Below are 19106 nucleotides of genomic sequence, written 5' to 3' on the forward strand. Positions count from 1 at the left end.
GTGGGTAGCAAGTGCTTTTCTTGGAATGCCGTGTTTTTTTGCCTCCATGCATAACGCCTTTTTGTATGACCAAACCACTCAATCTTTGTTTCATCAGTCCACAGGACCTTCGTCCAAAATGTAACTGGCTTGTCCAAATGTGCTTTTGCATACCTCAGGCGACTCTGTTTGTGGCGTGCTTGCAGAAATGGCTTCTTTCGGATCACTCTCCCATACAGCTTCTCCTTGTGCAAAGTGCGCTGTATTGTTGACCGAGGCACAGTGACACCATCTGCAGCAAGATGATGCTGCAGGTCTTTGGAGGTGGCCTGTGGATTGTCCTTGACTATTCTCACCATTCTTCTTCTCTGCCTTTCTGATATTTTTCTTGGCCTGCCACTTCTGGGCTCAACAAGAACTGTACCTGTGTTCTTCCATTTCCTTACTATGTTCCTCACAGTGGAAACTGACAGTTTAAATCTCTGAGACAACTTTTTGTATCCTTCCCCTGAACAACTATGTTGAATAATATTTGTTTTCAGATCATTTGAAAGTTGTTTTGAGGAGCCCATGATGCCACTCTTCATAAGAGATTCAAATAGGAGAAGTACTTGCAAGTGGCCACCTTAAATACCTTTTCTCATGATTGGATACACCGGCCTATGAAGTTCAAAGCTCAATGAGGTTACAAAACCAATTTAGTGCTTCAGTAAGTCAGTAAAAAGTTGTTAGGAGTGTTCAAAACAAGAAATTGATTGCCCATACTTATGCACCTGTCAAATTTAGTTTAAATGCAGATTGCACATTCCTTTCTCGCCTTTTCATTGGGGGACACAGACAGTGGGTTATATGTTGTCTCCAGGGGAGGCTTGACACTAGGTTTAAAAAAGAGTTAGCTCCTCCTCCCACAGCATATAACCCCAGCTAGGCGGGAACTAGCTCCATTCTTTTTAGTGTCAGCAGGGAGGCTGACACGTCTGGCCTGAGCCCCAGGCCAGCTCATGTTTTTTATTTATTTATTTATTTTTCTTTGTGATTTTATTCTATTTTTGACTATGGGGCAATACCAGGGTGTTCTCACCCTCGTTCCCCCCGCTTACGGGCAGAGGAAACCTGGCATGCAAAAGCCGTCAGTCTTCCCTCGCGCCCAAGTGGTCGGGTCTGCGTACCCCTCCAGGCTCCCTGGAAGCACCTCACAAAGGTAGCTCCAGAGGGCTAAGCAGAGCCGAGCACCTGCTAGCCTTGAGCCGAAGATGCGTCCCCGAGATCTCTGCATCCCAGGACCGACGCGTCTTCAGACGGAGCAAGAGCAGGTAGAGAGACGATGTGTATCCGTCCCCTGCATCCAACCGCTGCCTGAGGAGGCGCCAGTGGGGCGATGCAGGCCGTGTTCCCGGGGAAGCATCATAAATTTAGCTCCCGGCTTCGGCCTGCATTCTTAGCAACGCCCCCTCCACTGCTCCAGAAGCCGCTCCCTCTAGTGGGCCGTCTCTCCCCTCCATGCTGCCAGAGAACACTGGACGCCATTACATGTGGGGAGCAGACACGGATGAGATCGCCTCCTTGGCTCTGCAACTCTGCAGCACTATATGCCGCTCTGTTCAGCGGTATATCGCTGTCTTTCTAGCAGTGTGTGCCTGCTGGCTGGCGGTGTTTATCAGCTTTTAGCGGTATATACTGACTGTGCCTGCAGGTATATACCGACTGTTTGGCAGTGTATGCCACTTTACTATTGGTATATACCAGCTCTATATAGCAGTCCCTTTCTAATACTGCTAGTAGCTCCTCACCCAGAGTAGTGTAATACTGCTAGAGGCTCACAGTACTAATTGTACGTTTGTTGCTGACATGCGAAACCGCAAGGGTGATAAAGCTTCCCAGGCATCCTCTATGGACCTGTACTATGCTTGTACCACCTGTGGAAGCTCGTTTCCCAATGGTCGAAGCTATCCACTCTGCCGAGGCTGCGATGCCCCTACTACAGTGTCACAACAGGCGTTGCCGGAGGGGGTCATGCAGTCTGTGGGTTCGGCCCCGGCCACCATTCAGGCAGCACCCCCGTCTGAGGAGGCTATCCCTGCATGGGCTCTTCTGATGTCTAAAAGGTTAGATGACCTGGCCGCTCAGATATCCCAGCCTTCCACAGGCTCCCGCAGCCTCCCCCCGGCTCAGCTCCTTCAGACGAGCCCGCCTTCGTCTGGTGTATCATCCCCAGTACGTAAAAAGGCTGTTTCCAAAAGGCACCATTGCGACTGCTCCGCCTCGTCTGACTCACACGATGGTCAGTCTGACTCAGGCTCCGTGACCTTTAGTAGTCACAATTCCTGAGACTCTGACTCTGATTCAGATGTCCCTTCTGAGTCTAGGCATATGGAAGACACTTTAATAGCGGCTCTCAATCACTCTCTGTCGATTTCTGATCAGCCCTCGGACCCGACTTCTCAGTCGGCAATCAAGCGAGCCAAGAAGCCTCCTAAGTCCTTTGCCCAGGATCCGATTTTTCATCAAATCATATCTAAATGGTGGGATCACCCTGATAGGAGGTTTAATAAAAAATCCTCCTCTTTATTCGCTTATCCCTTTCCTCCGGAAATGGTTAAGCCCTGGTCGGTACCCCCCATTGTGGATCCGCCAGTATCCAGACTGGCTAAACACACGGTTATGTCTGTTTCAGACAACGCGTCTCTCAAGGACTCGTCCAACCGCGCAGTTGAGGCTGCGGTCAAATCTATTTTCCAGGCTTCGGGCTCCTCTCTGCGCCCCCTGTTTGCCATGACATGGGTGGCAAGAGCTATGAGCGTGTGGAGTAGGAATCTGCGCAAGTTGCTTCGCCCTTGCAATATTCCTCCAGAGGCTCTTGAGATTCTTGATTTGTTCTCTCTAGCTTGTAATTATTTTCTTCACAGCTCCCTAGATGCAGCTAGATGGTCAGCCCTAACGGCAGCCAATGCTGTCTTCACCCACAGGGTTCTGTGGCTAAAAATATGGAATGCGGACAGTGCCTCCAAGAAGTCCCTGTCCACACTTCCCTTCCAGGGTCTTCGTCTGTTTGGTGAATTCCTGGACAAACTCATCTGAGGCGACGGGTGGTAAAAGTACCATTCTACCACAAAAGCGACCTGTAGCTAAAAATTTCAAAAAATCTTCTTGGCGCAGGCAGTTCTTTCGGCCTGCCCCCAAAAACCATCAGCCCAAGGATCATCCCAACACTCAGATCGAGGGTCCGGTCCCTCAAGGGGCTCTTCTTGACGTTCCCACTCCAAGCAACCTAAACCCAAAGGACCTCGCTCTGTACAGGCCCCCTCAGCATGACGCCAGGTATCCCTCAGATCCCACTCCTGTGGGAGGGCGGCTTCTGCTTTTTCAGGATATCTGGCTAGACCACACTCACGATGCTTGGGTTTGAGAAATCGTCACCTCAGGTTACAAGATCGATTTCCATTCCCTGCCGGCCAACAGGTTTCTGCGTTCTCGTCTTCCAAAGTCCAAAACGCAAATCCAGGCCTTATTTCAGGCCATAGCCTCTTTTACAGAAAGCAAATGTTATCATTCCAGTGCCCCTGGAACAGCGCGGCAAAGGTTTCTATTCAAACCTTTTTGTCGTTCCCAAAAAAGATGTCTCTGTCCGCCCTATCTTGGGCCTCAAACGGCTGAATAAATTCGTACGGATTCGAACTTTCCGAATGGAATCATTGAGAGCAGTGCTAGCCGCCATAGAACCTGGAGAATTCCTAGCTTCCATAGACGTTCAAGATGTTTATTTACACATTCCCATATGTGTCTCTCATCAACGGTTCCTTCGCTTTGCCGTAGGACATTGTCATTTCCAATTCAGGGCCCTCCCCTTTGAGCTGGCCACTGTGCCTCGGGTCTTCACAAAGGTCATGGCAGCCGTCATGTCCATTTTACACCCCAGAGGCATCCTGGTCGTTCCCTATTTGGACGACCTTCTTGTCAAAGGGAGTTCTCTTCACGTTTGCTCAGAAAGCGTGCAGATTTGCCTAGACACACTGTCAAAGCTAGGGTGGCTTATCAACTTCAACAAGTCATCCCTCATTCCTCATCAGGGCATCACCTTTTTAGGTATGCTGATAGACACGGCTAAGTCCCGGGTTTTTCTTCCAGAGGACAAGAGGTCTTCCCTGATCCGGGCCGCCCAATCCCTCCGCTCTCGCCATCACACATTCCTTCGGAATGGAATGAGAGTGTTAGGCAAGATGGTGGCGGTCATAGAAGCCGTGTCCTTTGCCCAATTCCATCTGCGCCCTCTACAACTGGATCTTCTATCCTCCTGGGACAAGAATCCAGCTTCCCTGGATCGGTCAGTCCGCCTATCTCGGTCTACGCTCAGCTCCCTCGTCTGGTGGACTCAAGCCTCATCCCTATCTCAAGGGAAGTCCTTCCACCCGGTCCACTGGCAGGTAGTCACGACGGATGCCAGCCTGATAGGCTGGGGGCGGTGTTTCTCCACCACACTGTTCAGGGGCGCTGGTCTCCTTCCGAGCGCTCCCTGCACATCAATGTTCTGGAGATCAGAGCCATATTTTTGGCCCTTCAGAATTTTCAACCCTTATACTATTGGGTCTCCCTGTTCGGACCCAGTCAGACAATGCCACGGCTGTGGCTTACATCAACCGTCAGGGAGGAACTCGCAGCAAGGCAGCGATGAAGGAAGTATCCAGGATTCTTCTTTGGGCAGAGAAGCACATCCCCATTATTTCAGCTGTCCATATCCCAGGGGTAGACACCTGGGCTGCAGACTTTCTCAGCAGGCAAGGTCTAGTAGCATGGAAATGGTCCCTCCACGACGAAGTGTTCCATCAGATCACTCTTCGTTGGGGACTCCCGGATGTGGACCTCATGGCGTTTCGAATGAATGCCAAAATACGTCCCTTCATATCTCGGTCGAGAGACCCGCTAGCGCTTGGCTCCGACGCTCTAGTCTTTCCATGGTCGCAGTTTCGCCTGCCCTACATCTTCCCTCCATTTCCTCTCATTCCAAGAGTAATCAAGAAAATCAAAGTAGAGGGAATCCCGGCGATCCTCGTTGCCCCGGACTGGCCCAGGAGAGCCTGGTATCCAGAGCTCCTCCAACTTCTCAGCGACACTCCCTGGCGTCTTCCCGACCGCCCGGACCTTCTGTCGCAAGGTCCAATATTCCACCAGAATACAACACAGCTGCATTTGATGGCATGGCGCTTGAATCCCTGATTCTAGCCAAATCGGGTCTTTCTTCCAGGGTAGTTCATACCATGCTTAACGCTTGGAAGCCTTCCTCCGCCAGCATTTACCACAGGATCTGGAAGACCTATCTTTCCAGAAGCAGCTGGCTTCTCGCCCTCTGGTCCGTACCTTTCTTCAAGGGGTAGCGCATTTGGTCCCTCCTTATCGCCACCCCTTAGATCCCTGGGATCTGAATCTGGTTCTTGGAGTCCTTCAACTTCCTCCTTTCAAACCTCTGAGAGAAATCTCTCTTCAACGACTGTCTTGGAAAGTTGCCTTTTTAGTCGCTATTACCTCTATCAGGCGAGTGTCCGAACTGGCAGCTCTTTCCTGTCGCTCACCTTATCTGATATTCCATCAGGATAAGGTAGTCCTTCGGCCTGCCCCCGCCTTTCTTCCGAAGGTCGTATCCTCCTTCCACTTGAACGAGGACATTGTGTTGCCGTCATTCTGCCCGGTCCCGGTCCACTCCTTTGAAAAAGCCCTTCACACTCTAGATCTTGTCAGGGCTTTGCGGATCTACACCTCCAGAACAGCGCCGTTGCGCAAGTCCAATGCCCTCTTCGTCCTCCCAGTAGGACACAAAAAGGGCAACCCGGCGTCTAAATCCACGATTTCTCGATGGATCAGGACTGCCATCTGTGAGGCATACAAAGCACGAGGTGCCATTCCCCCTCAATCTGTGCGGGCCCACTCTACGCGAGCAGTGGGTGCTTCCTGGGCTATCCGCCATCAGGCTTCGGTGGCCCAACTTTGCAAGGCCGCTACCTGGTCCAGTGTGCACACATTCACAAAATTCTACAGAGTGCATACGCATGCATCCGCAGATGCTGCTCTTGGAAGACAAGTCCTTCAGGCGGCAGTGGCCCATTTATAAGTGGCCACTGCTCGGTTCTTGACAGTGTTTTGATATGTGTTCACTGCAGTTGCAGTTGTTAGTCGGCGCTTAGTCTGATGTTATACACTGTTAATAGTTCAGTTCCCACCCAGGGACTGCTTTGGGACGTCCCACTGTCTGTGTCCCCCAATGAAAAGGCGAGAAAGGAAAGGACATTTTTGTGTACTCACCGTAAAATGTCTTTCTTGGAGCCTTTCATTGGGGGACACAGCTCCCGCCCTTGTGGTTTTGGTTGTCCTTCTCCTACTGCTTTTACACCAAACTGAGCTAGTTCCCGCCTAGCTGGGGTATATGCTGTGGGAGGAGGAGCTAACTCTTTTTTAAACCTAGTGTCAAGCCTCCCTTGGAGACAACATATAACCCACTGTCTGTGTCCCCCAATGAAAGGCTCCAAGAAAGACATTTTACGGTGAGTACACAAAAATGTCCTTTTTCTGTTAGTACAATAAACCTCATTTCAATTCAGAAATATTACTGAGTCCATCATTTATTAGATATATGAAACTGAAATAGCTGCTGCAAAAACCCAAATTGTTATAAAGAAAAAAGGTTAACATTAATAGGGGTGCCCAAACTATTTCATATGACTGTATGTGTCACTATATGACATGTTGCTTATTTGTGCCTATAAAATAAAGCCGTGTTCACACATTGGATAAATTCTGTTTCTTTTTTGTTTCTGCCGCTGTCTGCACCAAACTACACAATAACTATCTTCTCTGGTTATTCCATTTTTGCTGCATTTGTTATGCCTTTTCTCCATTATTTAATGCATGTTTGGTTCAGATGTGAATCTGCGTTTTTAAGTGTTTTTATAGTACAGAGAAGCTTCTTGTTGCATTTTTTTAAGCTCCACATAGAAAAAAAAAGAACTAAAACCGCAGAGTTCAGTGGTGTCTTTTCATGGAATCACATCCACTTTGCTTGGATAGATAAACAGCAGAATAAATGTGCAGTAAAACAGCAGAAAAAAATGCAGCATTTACACTACATGTGAACATGGACTAATTGTCCAAGCAAAGTGGATGACACGTCTTTTGCGTCTAAAGACGTTGCTGAACTGTGCGGTTTTGGTGTTTTTTTTCTTTATAAGCTTCAGGATTCACATCTGATCGCTCTGTTGCTCGTGTTACAATTACAGGGACACAAAATTTGTCCATGTTATTTGCTGATTTGTGATGTTTATTATTTTACAAAAAAAGTGTAATAAAATGACATTCTATTTTTTTTTATTATTTTTAGTAATTTTATTAGAAGAAAAAAAAAAACAATTTTCCTCTCTAGAATACATGACATAGAGATGCTGCTCTGCAATGGAGCTCTATGTCCTGTGTAATCTGCTGTGCAATCAGAGGCTGCATTCTAGGTTCATATATCTAAAATCCTCCTTCTGCCATCAACAATCCTAGTGGCTCAACAGCTAGAACAGCAAAAAAAGCTAGATGGGCTGCTGGACACATGTTTGAAAGTTGCTGGTTTAATCTAAGGTGGTGAAAATAAAGACATTTTTATATATATATTTGTATTTTTTTCTCATTTCTTTATAGTAGTTTTATGGAATAAATTAATCTCTTCACCTACAAAGAAATGCAGTATTTATCTATCTATTATACAGTTAGGTCCAGAAATATTTGGACAGTGACACAATTTTCGCGAGTTGGGCTCTGCATGCCACCACATTGGATTTGAAATGAAACCTCTACAACAGAATTCAAGTGCAGATTGTAACGTTTAATTTGAAGGTTTGAACAAAAATATCTGATAGGAATTGTAGGAATTGTACACATTTCTTTACAAACACCCCACATTTTAGGAGGTCAAAAGTAATCGGACAAATAAACCAAACCCAAAAAAAAAATTTTTATTTTCAATATTTTGTTGCGAATCCTTTGGAGGCAATCACTGCCTTAAGTCTGGAACCCATGGACATCACCAAACGCTGGGTTTCCTCCTTCTTAATGCTTTGCCAGGCCTTTACAGCCGCAGCCTTCAGGTCTTGCTTGTTTGTGGGTCTTTCCGTCTTAAGTCTGGATTTGAGCAAGTGAAATGCATGCTCAATTGGGTTAAGATCTGGTGATTGACTTGGCCATTGCAGAATGTTCCACTTTTTTGCACTCATGAACTCCTGGGTAGCTTTGGCTGTATGCTTGGGGTCATTGTCCATCTGTAGTATGAAGCGCCGTCCGATCAACTTTGCGGCATTTGGCTGAATCTGGGCTGAAAGTATATCCCGGTACACTTCAGAATTCATCCGGCTACTCTTGTCTGCTGTTATGTCATCAATAAACACAAGTGACCCAGTGCCATTGAAAGCCATGCATGCCCATGCCATCACGTTGCCTCCACCATGTTTTACAGAGGATGTGGTGTGCCTTGGATCATGTGCCGTTCCCTTTCTTCTCCAAACTTTTTTCTTCCCATCATTCTGGTACAGGTTGATCTTGGTCTCATCTGTCCATAGAATACTTTTCCAGAACTGAGCTGGCTTCAGGAGGTGTTTTTCAGCAAATTTAACTCTGGCCTGTCTATTTTTGGAATTGATGAATGGTTTGCATCTAGATGTGAACCCTTTGTATTTACTTTCATGGAGTCTTCTCTTTACTGTTGACTTAGAGACAGATACACCTACTTCACTGAGAGTGTTCTGGACTTCAGTTGATGTTGTGAACGGGTTCTTCTTCACCAAAGAAAGTATGCGGCGATCATCCACCACTGTTGTCATCCGTGGACGCCCAGGCCTTTTTGAGTTCCCAAGCTCACCAGTCAATTCCTTTTTTCTCAGAATGTACCCGACTGTTGATTTTGCTACTCCAAGCATGTCTGCTATCTTTCTGATGGATTTTTTCTTTTTTTTCAGCCTCAGGATGTTCTGCTTCACCTCAATTGAGAGTTCCTTAGACCGCATGTTGTCTGGTCACAGCAACAGCTTCCAAATGCAAAACCACACACCTGTAATCAACCCCAGACCTTTTAACTACTTCATTGATTACAGGTTAACGAGGGAGACGCCTTCAGAGTTAATTGCAGCCCTTAGAGTCCCTTGTCCAATTACATTTGGTCCCTTGAAAAAGAGGAGGCTATGCATTACAGAGCTATGATTCTTAAACCCTTTCTCCGATTTGGATGTGAAAACTCTCATATTGCAGCTGGGAGTGTGCACTTTCAGCCCATATTATATATATAATTGTATTTCTGAACATGTTTTTGTAAACAGCTAAAATAACAAAACTTGTGTCACTGTCCAAATATTTCTGGACCTAACTGTATATCTATCCCTCTATCTATTATCTATCTATTATCTATCATCTATCTATCTATCATGTCTGCATCTATCTATTTATCATGTATCTATATATGTATCTATCTTTCCCTCTATCATGTATCTATCTATCATGTATCTATCCCTCAATCTATCATGTATCTATCTATCCATATATATCAATCATCTATCTATCTATCTATCTATCTATCTATCTATCTATCATGTCTGAATCTATCATGTATCTATTTATCTATATATCTTTCCCTCTATCATGTATCTATCTTTTATTTATCTATCTATTATCTATCATGTATCTAACCCTCAATCTACTCCTCAATCTATCATGTATCTATCATGTATCTATCCCTCTATATAGCTATCCATCTATCTATCATGTATCTATTATATATCAATCCCTCTGTCTATCATGTATCTATCCCTCTATCACAGGGCTCTCAAACACGCGGCCCGCGGGCCGCATGCGGCCCCTGAGGCTGTTTGTTGCGGCCCGCAGACCCCGTGACAATCGCGGCTCTATGCTGAGGGTCGGCGCCGGCAGGAACTTTACTGCATTTGAATCCATCTGCGGTGCCGCGCAAGGAGCTGTCAGTTCTATCCCAGTTGCTGTTGCTGTCTGCCAATCAGATGCATGGAGGTGACGTCATACAGCGACGTCACTTCCTTGCATCTGATTGGCAGACAGCAGCAGCAACTGGGATAGAACTGACAGCTCCTTGCGCGGCACCGCAGATGGATTCAAATGCAGTAAAGTTCCTGCCGGCGCCGACCCTCAGCATAGAGCCGCGATTGTCACGGGGTCTGCGGGCCGCAACAAACAGCCTCAGGGGCCGCATGCAGCCCGCGGGCCGCGTGTTTGAGACCCCTGTGATAGAGGGCCATTGGTCCAGACACAGCTCCTCTGCGCTGCACCGCAAATGGATTCAAATGCAGTGAAGTTCCTGCTGGCGCCGACCCTCAGCACAGAGCCGCGATCGTCACGGGCCGCAACAAGCAGGTAAGGTACGTGCTCAAGATCAGGACCCGCTGCGTGCTGGACACAGCACGTCCTGATCGGCGGGGCCGCAAGTCTCCTCCTTAGGAGACCGCAGCTGCCCGTGCCCGTGATAAGGGTTCGGGCCGCTGCGGTCTCCTTGCTGTGCTCTGCCTAGGAAGGACGCTTCCGACTCCGCAGCATAAATTCACATGCTGCGGCCTCTGGAAGCCACACCGCAGTTCCGTTTTCACTGCGGGCCGTACACGCACAGTGGGCATGGGGTTTTTAGAAATCCCATGCCCACTGTGCTTTTACCATACATAGCAGGGTTTTGGACGCAGCTGAAGCATGCTGCATCCAAGACTCTGCAAGTACTGATCGTGGGCACACAGGGAACGGAGGAAAGGTGAGGAGAATTTTTTTTTTGTTTGCGTATTACTACAGGATGGGCAGAATACTACAGGGATGGCCACAATACTACAAGGCTGGGCAGAATATTACAGGGATGGCCACAATACTACAAGGATGGGCAGAATATTACAGGGATGGCCACAATACTACAAGGATGGGCAGAATATTACAGGGATGGCCACTATACTACAAGGGTGGGCAGAATACTACAGGGATGGCCACAATACTACAGGGATGGCCACAATACTACAGGGATGGCCACAATACTACAGGGATGGGCAGAATACTACAGGGATGGGCAGAATACTACAGGGATGGCCACAATACTACAAGGGTGGGCAGAATACTACAGGGATGGCCACAATACTACAGGGATGGCCACAATACTACAGGGATGGGCAGAATACTACAGGGATGGGCAGAATACTACAGGGATGGGCAGAATACTACAGGGATGGCCAAAATACTACAGGGATGGGTTGAATACTACAGGGATGGCCACAATACTACGGGAATTGGCAGAATACTACAGAGCACAATACTACAAGGATGAGCACAATACTACAAGGATGAGCACAATATTACTGGGCACAATACTACAAGGATGGGCACAATACTACAAGGATTGGAACAATATTACTGGGCACAATACTACAGGGCACAAGGATGGGCACTATACTACTGGGCAAATACTACAAGGATGGGCAGATACTACTGGGCACAATACCACAAGGATGAGCACCTTACTACAGGGCACACGGATGGGGACATTACTGCAGCATGGGCACATTACTACAAGATTTTGGCTAAGATTACTATATGATGCTGCTAATTGTAAAACAATTACAAGAAGGTGATAAAATGTAAAAAAAAATAAAATCCTAAAGCATGACATTTTTTTTATTTACATTAAAAATGCTTTTCTGTATATAAACTTAACAAAAAAAGTGCACGTTTGTTATAATAAACAAGCGAAAAATGTTTACAAAAGTGATCCAAGATGTATAGAAAAAAAAACATGGATTCATTAAAAATGTTCACTTTGTCCTGCAAATAATGCGGCCCCCCTCATTTTTTTTTTTCTATATGCGGCCCATACACCCAGCTGAGTTTGAGACCCCTGCTCTATCATGTATCTCTTCATCTAGCTATCCATCTATCTATCATGTATCTATTATCTATCATGTATCTATCTATTATCTATCCTTCTATCTATCTAACTACCCATGTATCTATCCATCCCTCCGTCCGTCCCTCCATCCCTGCAGTCATCCATCCATCTTTGTAGCTGAATAATCTGCTTCTGGTTTCTCTACTGCAATACAGAGGTGAAAATTACCAAATCTGGGGCGGGATCGGAAGTTCATGGAGTCAGACGCCTGGCTGAGCTCTCCCCGTGGTCACAGCTACATTTGCGGCCATAATTAATTTCAAACCCACCGCCGATGCTCCAGAGATGGTGAGGAAGCCCCAGCAGAAGCCGCTGAATGGATCGGTGCCCTCCTCACAGCCTGCTTCAGCATCAGGACCCCTGGACGTGTTCCTCTATCCTGGCACTGGGAAAACACACGCAGGTAACATGGCGGCGGCACGCCGGGAAACTCTGGAGAGCGACGCCAGACCTCCACAGCAGGAGGGGAGCCTGGGCCATAACGGCTGTATAACACCATAGAACGAGCGGAAGGTACCGGGCAGAGAGGGAGAGGAGGAGGGCACAGGAAAACGCAGCTCCCAGCAGTACACAGCAGAACAGTGGGAGGGGGCAGGACACATGGAGGGAGAAGGCCTACAAGTCCCAGCAGGGAGCCAGGCATTACAACAGCTAAGACAGGAAGCTGACTCCCTGACAATCCAAGATACAAAAACCAAGGAACAACACAGTGACCCCCCACAGACACAGAGACCTGCAGAAGATTTCTGCCTATCTGCTTCCCCCCCCCCATGTCCAGATATGCCAGATATGCACAATCAGTCACTCTTTTCTCCAGCACCCCAGATACCCCTCTTTTGCCAGATGATGACTCTCAAGGTATATCTATGAGGGACTGGAGGTTGTACATGGCACAATTATCTACAAAAGAGGACTTGCAGTCCATGATACAGGAAATCAAGTAGGTTTGCAGAACAGAAATTTCGGCTGTCAGACAGGATATTCAACATGTGGCCCAAAGAGTAGAAACTCTAGAGAATGACCATGATGACACAAGAAATTATGTAGCTAGCCTGTAATCTACAGTAGCAGCACAACATGACACCCTCTGTGAATATCAACGTCACCTGGAGGATCTGGACAATAGGGGGCGACGTCATAACATCAGAGTCAGGGGTCTCCCTGAGCATAATGGAGAGGAAAATTTATTTATGGTCCTACAAACCATATTCAACAAAATTCTGAAAGCTCCGCCATCTCATAAAATAAGCTTAGACAGAGCACACAGAGCCCTCCGGCCAAAAAATGCATCTCAAACACCTAGAGACATCATCTGTTGTGTCACTGATTATAAGCTCAAGGAAGAAATCATGCTACAAGCACGGAGAAGGTGTGTCGCTCCAGCTTCGGGGATGCCACCGGGTCTTCCTCTGCAGCAGTGCAGGCGCCCTCCCCCCTATCTCTGTGTGGTGAAGACGGGAGCAGACAGGACATACAGGAGGGGAGGGTGCCCTGTGCTGGTGCCTGTGCACTGCAGGAGCAGCAAGTGACAGTAAACTGCTGCTCCCTGCGGTGCCCCATCTGCTGTCTGCCGTAAGGGGCCCTGTGTGACTGGTGGCCATGGTACTCACCAAGCCTACACTCCACCGGTGTCCTGCGATGCTGGCATGCCGGCAAGTGACTTGCGTGTAAGCAACACAGCCCATGATGTTAGTGTCATGCGTGGACACTTACAGCAGCATCAGCTATCAGCATATTCCCTTCTCACCATGCACAGGTCATGTGCGTGGGGAGCAATATTCATGGCCTATTTTCAGCTGGATGCACAGCTTCCAACACACATCCATCTGAATCAGGGGTTAGGGCCGGCGGACCCCTGCACTCCCGGGCCCGGTCGCAGTGGTGACTTCTGCGACCGTGGTTGTTACGCTACTGCGTCCAACACCAGATGAAGATAGAACTTTTTGGTGATAACTCTAAGTGGTATGTGTGGCAAAAACCAGGCACTGCTCATCACCTGCCCAATACAATCCCAACAGTGAAACATGGTGGTGGCTGCATCATGGGGGTGTTTTTCAGCTGCAGGGACAGGACGATTGGTTGCAATTGAAAGAAAGATGAAAGCGGCCAAGTACAGAGATATCCTGGAAGAAAGCCTCTTTCAGAGTGCTCTTGACCTCAGACTTGGCCAAAGGCTCACCTTCCAACAATACAATGACCCTAAGCACACAGCTAAAATAACAAAGGTGTGGCTTCAGAACAACTCTGTGACCATTCCTGACCGGCCCAGCCAGAGCTCTGACTAAACCCAATTGAGCATCTCTGGAGAGACCTGAAAATGGCTGTCCACCAACGTTCACCATCCAACCTGACGGAACTGGAACGGATCTGCAAGGAAGAATGGCCGAGGATCCCCAAATCCAAGTGTGAAAATCTTGTTGCATCATTCCCAAGAAGACTCATGGCTGTACTAGCTTAAGAGGGCTTCTACTCAATACAGAGCAAAGGGGCTGAATACTTATGACCATGTGATATTTCAGTTTTTCTTGTTTAATAAATTTGCAAAAATTTCTACATTTGTTTTTGTTTCTGTCAAGAAGGGTGATGGGGCTCAGAGAGTACATTAATGAGAAAAAAATGAACTTTTTTGAATTTACCAAATGGCTGCAATGAAACAAAGAGTGAAAAATTTAAAGGGCTCTTAATATTTTCCGTACCCACTGTATATTCGCATATGGCTTATGAATCCGTCCGGGGATTGTCATTTGGATAACGCGAGAAAAATGGTGCATGCAGGTATTTTTGGGCCGTCAAAATGACGACTGCGCTGCACAGCGGAGCCAAACAGCAATTGTTGTGTGATTGGTGAGGACAGTTTGCAGAAGGGGAGTTTTTCCAAGAGTGGCGGTGGGACTGTGGGAAGTTCAAGGGGTGAAGGCAGAGCTTGGGTGGAGTCTCAAGGAGGACCGAAAATTTTGCCAGTGTGGGGCCCTGAAATTCCTGGCAGCAGCACTAGGAGGGTCTGACCGGGCATCATGGTTTTTTACTGATCCTCCCTTGTGAATTGATTGCCGTTGTGACTCTGGTGGCACAATATCTCCAGTAGAATGGGCTCCTTTTACAGACACCGATCCAGGGATGCTGGATGCTGTTACGTCCGGGTGGTGGAACCTCTGGGCCGTACACCGGTTTCCCTTGAGGAGGCAGCCAGGCAGGTCACCCCACCAGAGGGTTTGGGTGCACGGTAGCCGAAGCACTGGTGGTAGTCAGACAGTCCGTAGGGGAGCAGGAAAGGTGGATGGAGTTCTGGACGGTAGTCCGGGTGACGAGGCTCAGAGTCCGAGGCCAGGTGGTAAGGTCAGGCGGGATCCGGAACCTGCTGAGCGATGGGACGGGTCACCAAACGGAGCCAGGGACTGGAGACTGGCGGAGCTGCAGAGGTGGTGGCACATCCGCCGAAGTCACCGTCAGGGTACGGGAAGGAGCGTGGTTCGGAGCGGCTGGCGTGGCAGGACAGGCTCTACGAGACAGGACAGGGTTAATACAGGCAAAGCACAAGGCAAAGCAATAGGGGACCTGAACACTAGCTTGCTAAACACGTAGAACAGGCCCCGCCCACCAGGAAAGTGAATCTTAATATACCCTGTACCTGTCTAAGCAATTTCCTGTTTCTAGGTGCTGGCCCTTTAAGAGAGGGTCAATGACCGAGCGCCCTAATGCGCATGCGCGAGGCCCGGGTGCCAGAAGCCAGAGGAGGGAGCGGTGAGTAGGAAGCAGGAGAGCCGGACTGAGGCAGAGTTGCCGACGGGCGCCGGGAGCGGGGACCGGGCTGCCTGGGGACCGCAGGCGATGGAGCAGGAAGGCTGTGGAGCGAGGGACCGGGAAGCCTGGCACGGGAGCGGCGGAGCGCGACCTGAGAGCGGGGAAGCGTGGCAGGGGAGCCGGTAAGCAAGGCAGAGGGGCCGGGGAGCATGGCAGGGGAGCCGGGGAGCCTAGCAGGAGAGCCGGGGAGTGTGACAGATGCGTCCTCCGTAATGATTCAGCTCATCTCTCCCCCTTCATTTTGGCCGGTGTGTTGTATACAGATGCCAGATTATTTTCTCTCTGGAGATGGTGAGGTCTAGAACAGCTCTTTTATGTGGCCGTCATGTATTATTTATTAGCTCCACCGCTAGGTCCAGATCGGTTTTTAGACAAAAAAAAAAGACTTGTATATATGCCAAAACTAAAAAAAAAAAAAAGCAAAAGAAATTCTAAATATTATTTTCATGGTATAAAAACCACATATAATTGGGGGGAAAAAAAAGAAAAGAAAGAAGAAAAGAAAAAAAGAGAACCACCATTAAAGGAAAATTATTTTTATACCATGAAAGAAGTAGTAATATAGAGTAGGACCCAGTGCAATGAGGTTGCCTTAATGTAGCTACTGGGCAGGTATGAGAATGGCCATATGGCCATTCTGATATGCTAAACACCTCAAAAAATAATTAGACTTTTTGTTGCTTTTTTCAGTTATTATTTAGGTAGGTGAAGTCTTCTGCAGTGGGAAAAAAAGTGAATATTTCAATCTGAGAGTTTAGAGTCAATAATGTAGTTACAAGAAACATCACAAGGTGGCAGTAGAGCGCAACAAATTTTAAAGGGAACCAAACATCACGATTTTCATGTATAAGATGCAGCCAGTGCAGTGCTGGCACTATCATGCATAATGTTTACATACCAGTAGGGTGCTGCTTGGCTGTTTAGTCAGTGAAATCCATCTTTATAAAGTTTGAAAATTCGTGCACATTTTGATTGACGTGTGCACCTCTCTCCTAATGTCCGCGTCCTCTCATCAGCTGTTCTGCAGTCCTGTTGTGACCACGCGCGCTCCCGTGGTCACAACGGGATCTGAAGCAGCGAGGGCACATGCGCCGCCCTCTCCTGCAAAATACTAAGTACAGCGGGCTTCAGAAACATGGTGCCGGAGATAAGCGCTATGTGCAGGTGCCAACTCCGGCGCCATGTTTCTAAAGAGTGAAATTTACGTACGGCCAGTGACAGGGAGGAACAGGCGGCGAGGGGGGGGCGGGGATAAACGTCCATAACACGCCCGGACATTAGGAGAGAGGTGCACACGTCAATCAAAATGTGCACGAATTTTCAAACTTTATAAAGATGGATTTCACTGACTAAACAGCCGAGCAGCACCCTAATGGTATGTAAACATTGTGCATGATAGTGCCAGTACTGCACTGGCTGCACCTTATACATGAAAATCGTGATGTTTGGTTCCTTTTAAGTTGTTTTTCAATCTTTTGAATTATAGTGGAACCTCGCTTAACGAGTAACCCACTTAACGAGAATTTCGCTTAACAAGCAAGGCTTTCTGTAAATTTGTAACTCGATTTACGAGAAAGCTTTGCTGTACGAGCAAAATCCTCACCGCACACACTTCCGGTTCCGTACATCCACTGCGCTCTGACCCGCTCTTGCAGTCCACACAAACACACACAAGCACGCACAAACACACACAAACACACACACACGCACATACTCACATACAGTATTATGCTCACCTTACCTTCCGGTCCACCGCCGCCCTCATGGTTCTTGTAGTTCCCGGGTACATTGCCACGTCCTCGCAGCGAAGTACAAGACCCAGGAGGCCGGCGATGGAACGAAAGGTAAGGTGAGCATATAATATGTGTACCTTCAGTTCCATCGCCAGTCTCCTGGGTCCTGTAGTTCGCCGCTCCACTCCAGGCTGTGCATCGGCAACCATAGCGACAAAGCAGAAACTTCCTGTCACCGCTACTCAAAGGCAACACGCTGGCCAATCAGAGGCAAGCGTCTCCTGCCTTTGACGTCAGCGCTCTGGCAGCGGAAGTACCTCCCTCGTCGTTATGGTAACCCGATACACAGCCTGCACCAGAGAACAGCAAGTCCCAGGAGAACGGCGATGGAACGGAAGGTAATGTGAGCATAATATGTGTACCTTCAGTTCCATCGCCGGCCTCCTGGGTCCTGTAATTCGCCGCTCCAGGATAAGTATCGGTAACCATCGGCGACGAGGCAGGAACTTCCTGTCACTGCTACTCAAAAGCAGCACGCTGACCAATCAGAGGCTCCTGCCTTTGACGTCAGCGCTCTGGGTGTGGAAGTTCCTCCCTCGTCGTCATGGTTACCCGATACACAGCCCGTGCTACTGAACAGCAAGTCCCAGCAGGCCAGCGATGAAACGGAAGGTAAGGTGAGCATATAATATGTGCGTGTGAGTTTCTGTGTGTTTGTACGTGTTTGTACGTGTGTGGATGGGACATTTAACAAGTTGTGGAATGAATTGTCTGCATTGCAATAATTTCCTATGGGAAATCTTGCTTTGCTTAACGAGTAACTTGGTTAACAAGCACACTCCCAGAACAGATTGTTCTCGTTAACCAAGGTTCCACTGTATATGGTAGATATCACAGATTTGTGCATTTGGTTTCTCTGCGCTTCAATTTGCTATGAGCCGATAAGTGTCCTGTAATATCAGAGCTCAGTGATCTCAAGAAAAAAACGCATGATGGATGCTAAGCGAGAAAATAATCTCACACTCACATGACAAAAGGTTTCCCATACAGATTTCACTTAATGGCTAAGTTCACACAATGCGTTTTTTTGACGCTGCGTTTTTGTGCGTTTTTTTGCGGCAAAAAACGCACAAAAACACACTCGCGGCGAAAAACCGCAGCAAAAAAAGCATGCGTTTTTACCGCGTTTAGTGCGTTTTTTGCTGCGTTTTTGCTCACTGCGTTTTTATGTGTTTTTTATCAGTGAAAAAAAAGAAAAAAGGTCTGATGTCATTTCCTTCTTCAATATGTTCTTATTCTCCACTAGTGCAGGAGAGCAGACAGCTGCAGAACTACAAGGCTCAGCATGCTCCATCCAGGACTGTATGCTGGAGGGAGAGGCAGGGGGAGCAGAACTACAAGGCTCATCATGCTCCATCCACTAGTATATGCAGGAGAGCAGACACCAGCTGCAGAACTACAAGGCTCAGCATCCTCCATCCAGGACTGCATGCAGGAGTCTTTTGTCCCCCCAAAAAAATGACGTGGGCTTCGCCAAATTTTTGTATGCTAGCCAGGTACAGCAGGCAGCTACGGGCTGCCCCCAACCCCCAGCTACCTATTTGTACCCGGCTGCGAACCAACAATATAGGGAA

The sequence above is a fragment of the Anomaloglossus baeobatrachus genome, chromosome 7, assembly GCF_048569485.1.
Source record: "Anomaloglossus baeobatrachus isolate aAnoBae1 chromosome 7, aAnoBae1.hap1, whole genome shotgun sequence".
NCBI classification, from domain to species: domain Eukaryota; kingdom Metazoa; phylum Chordata; class Amphibia; order Anura; family Aromobatidae; genus Anomaloglossus; species Anomaloglossus baeobatrachus.